Raw genomic sequence first — 10,878 nt, 5'->3', positions numbered from 1 at the left:
TTAATCCAGTCTGCGTCAGTTAAAGCTTCACCATAGTTCTTAGGTTCCATAGAAGAAAGGAATGCATAGAATGCACAGAAGTTTATAAGCTGAGATCTGGTCTGAGTTCCTTTTGTAATATCACTCATGATTGCATCTACAGGATGTGACTTCTGATGTTTCCATCTCTTAGGTGTAAATTCCTTGACTGGATATAGTCTTTCCCGATCACTGTTGACTGGTTCTTCTGTAGGAACTCATTCTTGAATCTCAGTTGGAACTTCAATAGGATTTTCCTCATTCTGATCTTGAATCTGTTCTTGAGAAGGAGTTCCTGGTGCATTCTCCGTTTCTGGTTATTCATTTGCTTCTGGATTCGTTTGCTCAGTAATTTCAACTTGCTGCTTCTGAAATGATGTTGATTTTTCATCTGGATCTGTCTTGCGTACAAGTCCAATTTCAAAATCATTATCACATTCTTGTACATCATTTTGAGATTGTTCAGTTTCATCAAATATAATATGTACAGATTCTTCAACACACATTGTCCTTTTATTATAAACTCTATATGCTTTACTATTAGAGGCATATCCTAAGAACACTGCCTCATCACTACGGTCATTAAACTTCCCCAAGTTCCTTTTACCATTGTTATGAACAAAGCATTTACAACCAAAAGATCTAAAGTAAGAAATATTAGGTTTTCTCCCTTTGATTAACTCATAAGGAGTTTTGTTGGTGATGGCTCTAACTGATACTCTATTAAGAATGTAGCACGCTGTATTCACTGCTTCTGCCCAGAAGTTCCTAGGCAGACCACTTGAGATCAGCATTGTTCTAGCCATATCTTCAAGGCTTCTGTTCTTGCGTTCCACCACTCCATTTTTTTGTGGGGTCCTTGGGGCAGAGAAGTTGTGATCCATTCCATGCTCAGTGCAAAATTCATTAAATTTTGAATTTTCAAATTCAGTTCCATGGTCTGATCTGAGGTGAATTAATGGATTACCTGTTCTTCTCAGTTTTTTCTTTAAAAAAGCTACAAATTCATCAAACGTTTCATCTTTACTAACAAGAAAGAAAACCCAGGTAAACCTTGAAAAATCATCAACAATAACCGTTTCATATCTCTTACCACTTCTACTTTGGATTCTCATAGGACCGCATAGATCCATATGAACAAGTTCCAAAGGTCTTTTGGTACTTACCATTTTCTTAGACTTAAAAGAAACTCGAGTCTGTTTTCCTCTAACACAAGCGTCGCACATTTTGTCATACAGGAACTTAATGCATGGAAGTCCTTCCACTAGTTCCTTAGATCTCAATTTATCAAGTAAAGTGAAGCTTGCATGTCCAAATCTCTTGTGCCACAATAAAGGATCATTCTCAATGACACTAAGACATGTTAAACTGCTATTAGGAACTTCGTTAAGATCAACAACATATGTGTTTCCTTTACGAGTTCCTTCTAAGATAATGTTCCCAGTGTCATTGTGAATGATTCTGCACTTATTAGAAGTAAAGCTTACAGAGTTACCTTTGTCACAAAATTGTGAAATACTTAACAAGTTGTGTTTAAGGCCCTCGACCAAAAATACATTATCAATAGCATGGGAACTTGACCTTCCTACTTTGTCAATAGCAACTATATCTTCTGTCATGTTATCACCAAAGGTCACAGTTCCCCCATAGTAGGCATCCAGTGAGAGAAATCTAGATTTGTCTCCAGTCATGTGCTTAGAACAACCACTGTCGAGGTACCAAGTGTTGTTCCCCCTCATTGGAACCTGCATGAGAAATCAAACATTAGTATCAGGAACCCAGGTTTCCTTGGGTTCCTGTGTAACAACAGTAGGTTTATTCTTTTTGATCCAAATCTGTTCTACATGTTTTTCATTTTTCTGTGTGCTCTTTTCTTTCTTAGGACACTTAACCTGTTTGTGTCCTGTATTGCCACAAAAATAACAAACTATACTACTGGGCAGGTCAACATACTTCTTTTCCTTTTGGAACTTCCTTTTGAAACCCAAACCTTCTGTTCTTTTAGTTTGAGCTTTGGTGATCCAATCTGAAACTCTGTAATCTACAGGTTTTTGCCTTTCCTGGCTTTCTCAAGTTCCCCCTCAAGTCTTACCTTATTTGCTCTTATATCTTCCAAATCGGATTTTAGTTTTTCAAAATTCGGATATTGAGCAAGTGGAGGAACTTCAGAATCAGGTGCAATAAGACAGAGTTTCATCAAGGATAGTTCCACATTTAATATGATGTTATCATGTTTCAAACTATTTATAGTTTCTTTTAAATAGTTATTATCATCAAACAGACTAAAGAATCTATATTGAATATCTAATTTCATATTATCAACCCACTCACTGTTTTCTTTAAAAGCAACCAAAGCTTCATCACTTTTCTGTTTAGCTTTATGCAATTCTTTCAATTCTTTTTGAATTTCTAAAACAGCTAATATTAGGTTTTCTTTAGTGAAATGTCTAAGTTCTTTTTGAGAAAACCATACCTCAGATTCTAGCTCCTTCAGTTTTGCCTTTTCATCAGTTTTTTCCATCAAACATAGATGGGAAGTTTCCTCTGATGGTTGTTCTTCCTCTTCCTCTGAATCCGAATCTCCCCAAGCAGCCAACATGGCTTTCTTCACATTGTCCTTAGTGAAGTAAGGTTTATAGACTCTTGACTCTTTGGATTGTTCCTTGCCCTTTATCTTTCCTTTTACACCATCTGGTAATGGACAATCTTTAATGAAGTGATCTTTCGAACCACACTTGAAACAAGTTGTGTTTCTGGAACTTGCATATTTCTTGTTCCTATCAAACTTCTTGTAGTTCATCACCCTTTTGAACTTTCTAACTAGCATTGCCATTTCTTCCTCATAGGCTTCTGATTCCTCAGAGTCTTGGGCCTTAAGAGCAAGACTCTTGTTCCTGGAACTTTCAGAGTTGGAACTCAGATGTAGGTCATGAGTCATCAGTGATCCAGCTAGTTGTTCCATGTTAAACTTTGTGAAGTCCTTGGCTTCCTGCATGGAAGTAACCTTGGATCTCCATCGTTCATCTTGTGGTAGACTTCTTAAGATATTCCTAGCCTGTTCATCAATAGGAATGTGTCTATCAAGGGAATTCAATTCATTAATAATATCATTGAACCTAGTAAACATTTCCTCTATAGTTTCCTTTGATTGCATTTCAAACCTTTCATATCTAGACATCAATAAATCAATCTTAGAACGTTTTACCTCATTTGTACCTTCATGAGTTACTTCTAGTAGATCCCAAATCTGTTTAGCGGACTTGCATCCCATGATACGATTATGTTCATGAGGTCCAAGTCCACAGTGCAAATACTTTATAGCTAAATCATTTAGTTCAAGTTTCTGATAATCTTCTTTATCATAATCAGAAATAGGTTTAGGAACTACCTCTTTCTTTTCATTGGTTGCAGTTATTTCAAAATCACCGGTTTCAATGACACGCCAAATCTGGTAATTTTCTGCCTTGATAAAGATCTCCATCCTGTTCTTCCAGTATGTGTAGAACTTACCATTGCACATGGGTGGACGTTGGGTAGAATACCCTTCTTCAAGTTTCTCCTTGTAATTCATCTCTCCAGGAACTTACTCAGCAAAGTTATTTGCTTACACATGAGAACCTTGCTCTGATACCAATTGTTGGTTGAGACGATTAATACAAGAGGGGGGTGAATTGTATTAAGTTTCTAATGACTAATTTTTGCGGATGAATAAACAATGCATGTAGGAACTTGCTAAAACACACAGATTTTACGAGGAAACCTTCCAGGGCCCAACTGGAAGTAAAACCTCGACCCTACCTTAGGGATTTCAAACACAAAACACTTCACTATAATAGGGCAAACACCAAGTTACAACCTATTAGACACGGACCTTTATTTCACAAGTTCCTCACTGGACTTGCTACTTGATAGGACCCTATCCTACCCAATCTAAGTACCACACTTAGATTCACTCGTACCACCAAAGTACTACACGTACTGGGCAAAGTACAAAATACTTGTACCACCTAAGTACAAAACTCACAGCCTCACCTAGAAGCTTACAAAACTGTATGTAAAACAAACAATAAACTCACCCAAATAAACCAACCCCAATACAAGTGTATGACACCTAGTATGATAGGTAAGCAATGCACAAAATCCGAAACTAATATGACAAGTTAGAAGCTCGGTAAACTTACTCAATTATAACACTGTGATTTCTCCACGCATAAACTTACAAAAACCTAAAACCATTTTGCTCTCTACTATTTATACAAGTAACACTCGTATAGAAAGTAGGTTTTCTAAAAGATAAATAAGTTAACTTATCTTTAAACACGGTTTTATGTAAATTAAGTGGGATAAAATCTTTTCCGAAAAATAAGATTAAAAAGATATTTATTAAAGAGATTTATCTTTTTAACAAACCGATTTAAAGAAAATAATCATTTTAAAAAAATCTTTTTCTAAAATATATCTTTTATTATTTTCCATATTTATTTTATTTACCAAGCAAACTTATCACGCTTCTAATAAATTTCGTGCACTAACCTACTTAACATATTAACAATAATTTATAAAATAAAAACCTTAACTAAATATTATTGTTGCGCCGCACTTTGATCAGGTAGATTACTTGGGCTCCACGCGTAATAAGTTCCACCAAAGAACTTAAACTTGCTTGTCTTCAAGTTCCTGTTAGGGAACGTTCCTGTTAGGGAACTTAGTTCTTGTTAGAGAACACTTCCTCTGATTTGTTTGACTTCTTCAATAAAGATCTCTTCAAGTCTTCTTAGTTTCAGATACTTCTTCAATCACCAAGATCAATCTTCACCTAAACTTATCACACACTAGAGAACCTTTATTAGTTGAGTTTGCTTTAGTTCAAGTTCCTCATCATCAAAACCATTATGCTTCAACACTATTGATGAACAACCTATTGCCCAAATAAATATTAGAGATAATGATAATCATGTACTAATTCTAGAGATTGAGGATAGTTTTTAACATCTACAACACAATCATCTAGAGGAGCAGCATCAAGCTATTGAACAACCTGTTAGCCTATATATAATGGAGATAACATGTTGGCCTAGGAAGCCTCAAGTCAAATGAACACAATTGATAAAGCATGCAGACTGTGAACTCAGATGTGGAGGTCGTGCATATGTAAAAGTATCATCAAAGATATGCAAACCAAGCTGAGACAAATGTGAAGAAGGCTGACGAAGGACGTAAGGCTACTGCTCTCGAGCTCGAGCAAAGCTAGGTCCAAATGAAACTTCTAGAGAAGCAAGTTGTTAAGAAGAAGCTTTTAGACTATAACAAGCTAGCAGCCAAAATTGCCAATCTAGAGAAGCGCTTGAAAGCTAAAAAGACAAAAAAAGGCGGGGCTACTGCTCTCGAGCTCGAGCAAAGCCAGGTCCAAATGAAACTTGTCTGTGTTTTTTCATGGTATTTAAAAAACTCTAGTACTTCCTCCGTCCCATAATATAATTCTTGTTTGTGTTTTTTCATGGTATTTAAAAAATACTCGTAGGAGGAGAAAGTGGATAAAGTACATAATAAAAGTAAAAAGTACGATCATAGACAAAATTTAGAGAGATAAAGTGAAAAAAAATATCAGGCATGTGCAAAATTCAAGTGTAAATTAGGAAGTGCAATGAATATAATAGTCTTTACCTACTATTCATAAATGGAAACAGAAAACAGCATTTTAGGTCTCCAAAATAGGAAAACATGAAGTATATTATAGAACGGAGGACATACTAGAGTTTTTTTTTTTTTTTAAATAATAATAATAAATTTAGTGGAAAGCGGCTATTTAGCTAACCAAAAAAAAAAAAAGTCATTTTTCAAACAACTAGGTTCAATCCCAAACCATGCAGGGATGTTGAATAGTTATAATAAAAATGTAATAATTATATAATGTCATCATTGCCCTAATATTAGAAAATCAATTTTTTTTTTAAAGCAAAACCGATTGTAACCGATTTAACTCAGCAGAATTTTTTTAAGGAAAAATTGCTCGGAATAATCCGACCTTTGCCTCATCCGCCAAAAATAATCCCACCTTTCGATTATTTTTTAATAATCCGACTTTTATACCCAATATGCTCCCAATGGTCCCAAATGACTTGAAACCGGCTAAAGAGGTTACAATTTGTAACTTTGGATTGTTTGCACATGTGTCACCACGTGATTGGACAAAAGAGAAATAAAAAATTAATTAAAAAATATTGAAAAGTTAAAAAAAAAAACCACGGCCAGGCAGACCCCAACGAAACCACCTCCCCTACACAGCCCGACCACCGGAATCTCCTCCTCTACACAGCCCAACCACCAAAATCTCCTCCTCTACACAGCCTAAGCACCGAAATCTCCTCCTCTACCCATCCCAACCACCGAAATCGTTTCTGTTTGCGATTTGGGTGATGCGGTGTGTTTGCAATTTTGGGTTGTGCGTTTGGTGTTTGCGATTTTGGGCTGATTGGGTGTTTGCGATTAAGGGGCTGATTTTGGGTGGTTCGTTTGGTGTTAGCGATTTTGGGGCTGATTGGGTGGTGCGTTTGCGAAGGAGTAACAGCAGGAGTATCGTTGCTGTTTTAGTGGTGTTGCAGGCTAGTGCTGGGATTGGTGTCGACCGAAAACTGGGAGGGGAAGGAGAGGGGATTTGGTGGCCGGGAACAGGGAGGGGAAGGGATATGGTGGTCGGAATGGGTAGAGGACGGTGGCTGAACTGCCAGAGGGTTTGTGGGTTTTTAATTTTTTTTCTATTTTTTAAAGTTTTTTTTTTAATTTTTTTAGACCAATTATAGGCCGACACGTGTCTAGCAACTTGTAATAACAGGTTGGATGACTGGTTGGGACCATTTAAAGCGGAAGAGGTATAAAGGTCGGATTATTAAAAAATAATCGAAAGGTGGGATTATTTTTGGCGGATGAGCTAAAGGTCGGATTATTTCGGGCAATTTTTCCTTTTTTTAAAGCAAGTACTCTATCAAAGTTGAGTACTCACTTTGCAATAACTGAAAGGTGAGTACCTTATTTGCAATTTTCTTGATAGTTTAGAAGTATTGTGCTTAACTCATTTTATGTTATTCAAATAAACCAAAAACTACCTATTTCACTATTTTCCTAATTTATTTCTTAACTCATTTTATGTCATTCAAATAAACTGCAAACTACCTATTTCACTATTTTCCTAATTTATTTAAAGAGACTCCAATAACTACCAACTAGTATATTTTTTTCGTGTATTAACACGGATACACTCTCATTTTATGTCATTCAAATAAACCGAAAACTACCTATTTCACTATTTTCCTAATTTATTTCAAGAGACTCCAATAACTACCAACTAGTATATTTTTTTCGTGTATTAACACGGATACGCTCTGGTATACGAAATCTGACAGGGCAACCATTGGCGATTTCAGTACGGGTTCAGTGGGTTCAGCTGAACCCATACTGAATCCGGAAAGTTCTGATAAGTTTTCTTTGCAAAAAAGTTGAGATAAATAAAATATAATGTAATAATATGTGTTGAACTTCTAACGCGGCCCAGCGGTTGAAGTCCATTACTTTTTCTTGAAGGTTGCGGGTTCGAGTTCGCCTGGCACTATATTGTGATTTTCCTTTTTCTTTTTTCCTTTTATTTTAGGTTTATTTCTTTCTCTTTCTTGTTTTTTTTGGGCTTTTATTTTGTTTCTTTGGCTTTTCCATGCTTAATACCCCAATTACCCATTATCCAAAATACCTTGACCATGAAATATGATTACATTGAAGATTCAATTTTTTTTTTTCTAGTTCAGATTTGTAGAGATTATAGATATATAATCGTTCCAAAATTTGGAGATTTGTCAAGTTTAATTATAAAATTTTATTATTTTGCACTTGTATTACAAATGTGCACACCCAAATTATCAATTGTAATGTATTTTAAATTATGTTGTTTGAATTCATTTACATACGAAATATGTGTTTAGCAATTTCGAACCCATAACAAAAAATTTATGGAATCGCCACTAAGAGCATTCCCATTAGTGAGGAGAATTTTGCTCATGAGCAAAATTGCATTATTTGCTTTCCCACCAATGAGCATTACAAAATATGCTCATGAGCATATTGAAATTTGCTCATCCTATGAGCAAAACTGATAGTGAACAGTGATAGCGTGGGGCCCACAGCAAGCACTAAACGTCATTTTTTTTTTACTTTTCGCACCCTCAAAACGACGAGTTTTGGGGTTTGGTCTGAACAACCATCCTCCAAAACGCGTCGTTTTGAAGGCAGCAAAGCAAAAAAAAAATTACATTTATCGGCTGACAGGGCGCGTCAGTCCAGCCAATAGGAAGCTGACACGCGTCCCTGTCAGCCTGTTCCTCCAATCAAAAAATTCAACCGTTTAGCAACGGTAATTAAATCAAAACGGTAATTTGGCCGTTTTATAATTATTAAAAAAAAAAAAAATTTCACCAACGGTTATATTTTTTTTTTCTCTACAAATATAGATCCATTTTGACATATTTTGGTATAATTTCAAAAATCACAAAAACACCCAATATTACACTTAATCACATTTCTAGTGATATTTATGTTATAATTTCTAATATAAAGTTGAGAAAGGTTATTTTTTTTTTTGTTTATTATTTTTAATTACAGTTTTTAGTACTTTAATTTTTTTCAAAACATTATTAATGATATTTTAAGTAGCAATATTTTTTTTTGTTTAAAAAATCCAAAAAACTCTTTATTATTTTCACTCCCAAGTTTAGTTTGATTCAATTTTCATTTTCTAATATTACTGTTTATTTTTTAGTATAACTACTTTTTTTCTCAACAAAAAAAAAAAAATTATTTAATTACTTTTTGTAGCACTAGAAATTATTTAAAACGTTATTAACGTTATTCCATTTTAATTTAGGTGTGCCTCTTAAGTAATTATTGTTGTTTATTATACAATATAATGGATCCAAACAACCCTAATTACAATCAACTTGCTCAACATTTTTCTGATTTAGGTGATGATTTCATTAGTAGTCCAAATTTTCAATTATTCCTAGGAAGATTAGGCAACCCTTCTTCTCAAAATTCCGTTCATCAACCAACACCTCCTCAGATTCCCAACAATGAAAACACTTTTTTTGAGCAACAAACTCCTCCCGTTACCGAAGGGAGCAACTCTGAGTACGATCTCAGCCAAGAAGAAGTTGTTCCGGAGACACCACAGTACCCTCCACCACCTCCAAGGATTCCGACCAATCAACCACTTGCCAAAGCGAGTCGCATTTGGTCGGTTGCTGAGGATGAAGCTCTAATTGGGTTCTATCTAGAACTAAGTGATGATGCGCTTCGTGGTACGAGCCAAAAGGCATCCGAACTATGGCGAAAAGTTCATGCAGCTTACTGTAAACTACAAGCTGAGAAACCGCATATTCTCCCGCCAAGACCTTTGAAGAGTTTGGAGACACATTAGAGAAGAATGGCAGCTGATTTGCTACAGTGAACTAATTGCTATGAGGAGGCGGGCAAACTCCCTGAAAGCGGAAGTGGTTACAACGAAGCCGATCGAATTAAACACGCTTCCAAGTTGTTTTATATCTCCTCTAATCCACAACATAATTTTGCATTTTCACATGGAGTGGAAATGGTTAATAAAGATCCGAAGTGGAGGACTAAACTAAGATGGGGTCTGTCAAAGGAGGAAAGAAAGGGTTGCGGTGCCGATGATGAGGAAGATAGCAGTGGAAGTGGGAAAAGGTCTAGGGCGGAGAGTGAGAATGAAATCCGTACTGATGGATTTATGTCCGGAGGATTACCACGACCAGACGGTGTCAAAAAAACGAAGGCTAAGCGTAAGGGCAAAGCAGTTGCTTCCGAAAGTGCAATATTGAGCATTAGTGAGCAGATAAAAGCGTGTACTGAGGTTAGAGAAAGGGAGGCGAATTTACGACAACAACGGTTGGAACTTGATAGAGAAAAGGAAAAGAGGAAGCAAAAACAAGTTGAGTTAGCAGAGAAGAAGATGAATTTTGATATGCTTCAATCACTTTTAGCAAGGACAACACCGCTCACTCCAGCTGAAGAGGCCCACAAGGACGAGTTACTTCAACTAGTCTACGGTAGAAATTGACTGTATTTCCTTAAGTAGTTTATTTTTAATTAGTTGTATTATTTGGTTAGATTTGTTTAATTAGTTTATCTTTTATTAGCTTATCTTTATGTTGTTCAATTTCAATTAGTTTATTTTTAAGTAGTTGTATTCCGAATTTAGATTTGTTTAATTATTTTATCTTTAATTAGTATATCTTTATTTTGTTCAATTTTTATGAGTTGTATTCATGTCCCTTGTCTTATTAGACATTGAGTAGTCATATGTATTTCATGTCAGTTGTATAAATGTATTTTGAATAGTCAAGATTCTTTTCTGTCTTACTATCTTAAGTGTCATTGAATTGTCAATCATGTTTCATCACTCATTGAGTTGTCAATCATGTTTCATCAGTCATGGAATTGTCATTCATATTTTGGACTTGTCACTGAGTTTTCATGCTTATAAATGATAGTGATACCATCTTAAGCAAATATAATCCAACTCCTCAAAAAATATTGCAAACACCCAAGTAACCAGCAAACACAATGTTTTCCATTAGCTCAACCTCCAGCTCGTCTGATTCTGATCAATACGTTGAATTTGATCATTTAGTTGACGAATTTGTCACAACCCATCTACCAACTTTGTTATATAACAACCAAACACAACACCAACCCGTATCCGATGTTGAATGTGTTCCAGAGCGTAGAGGGGATACGGATAGAAGAGATAGGGAAAAGGGGCATGTTCAATTATTTAATGATTACTTTGCAAGTAATCCA

The sequence above is a fragment of the Chenopodium album genome, chromosome 9, assembly GCF_948465745.1.
Source record: "Chenopodium album chromosome 9, dcCheAlbu1.1, whole genome shotgun sequence".
In the NCBI taxonomy this organism is placed as follows: Eukaryota; Viridiplantae; Streptophyta; class Magnoliopsida; order Caryophyllales; family Amaranthaceae; genus Chenopodium; species Chenopodium album.
Note: the sequence above shows the minus strand (reverse complement) of the source record.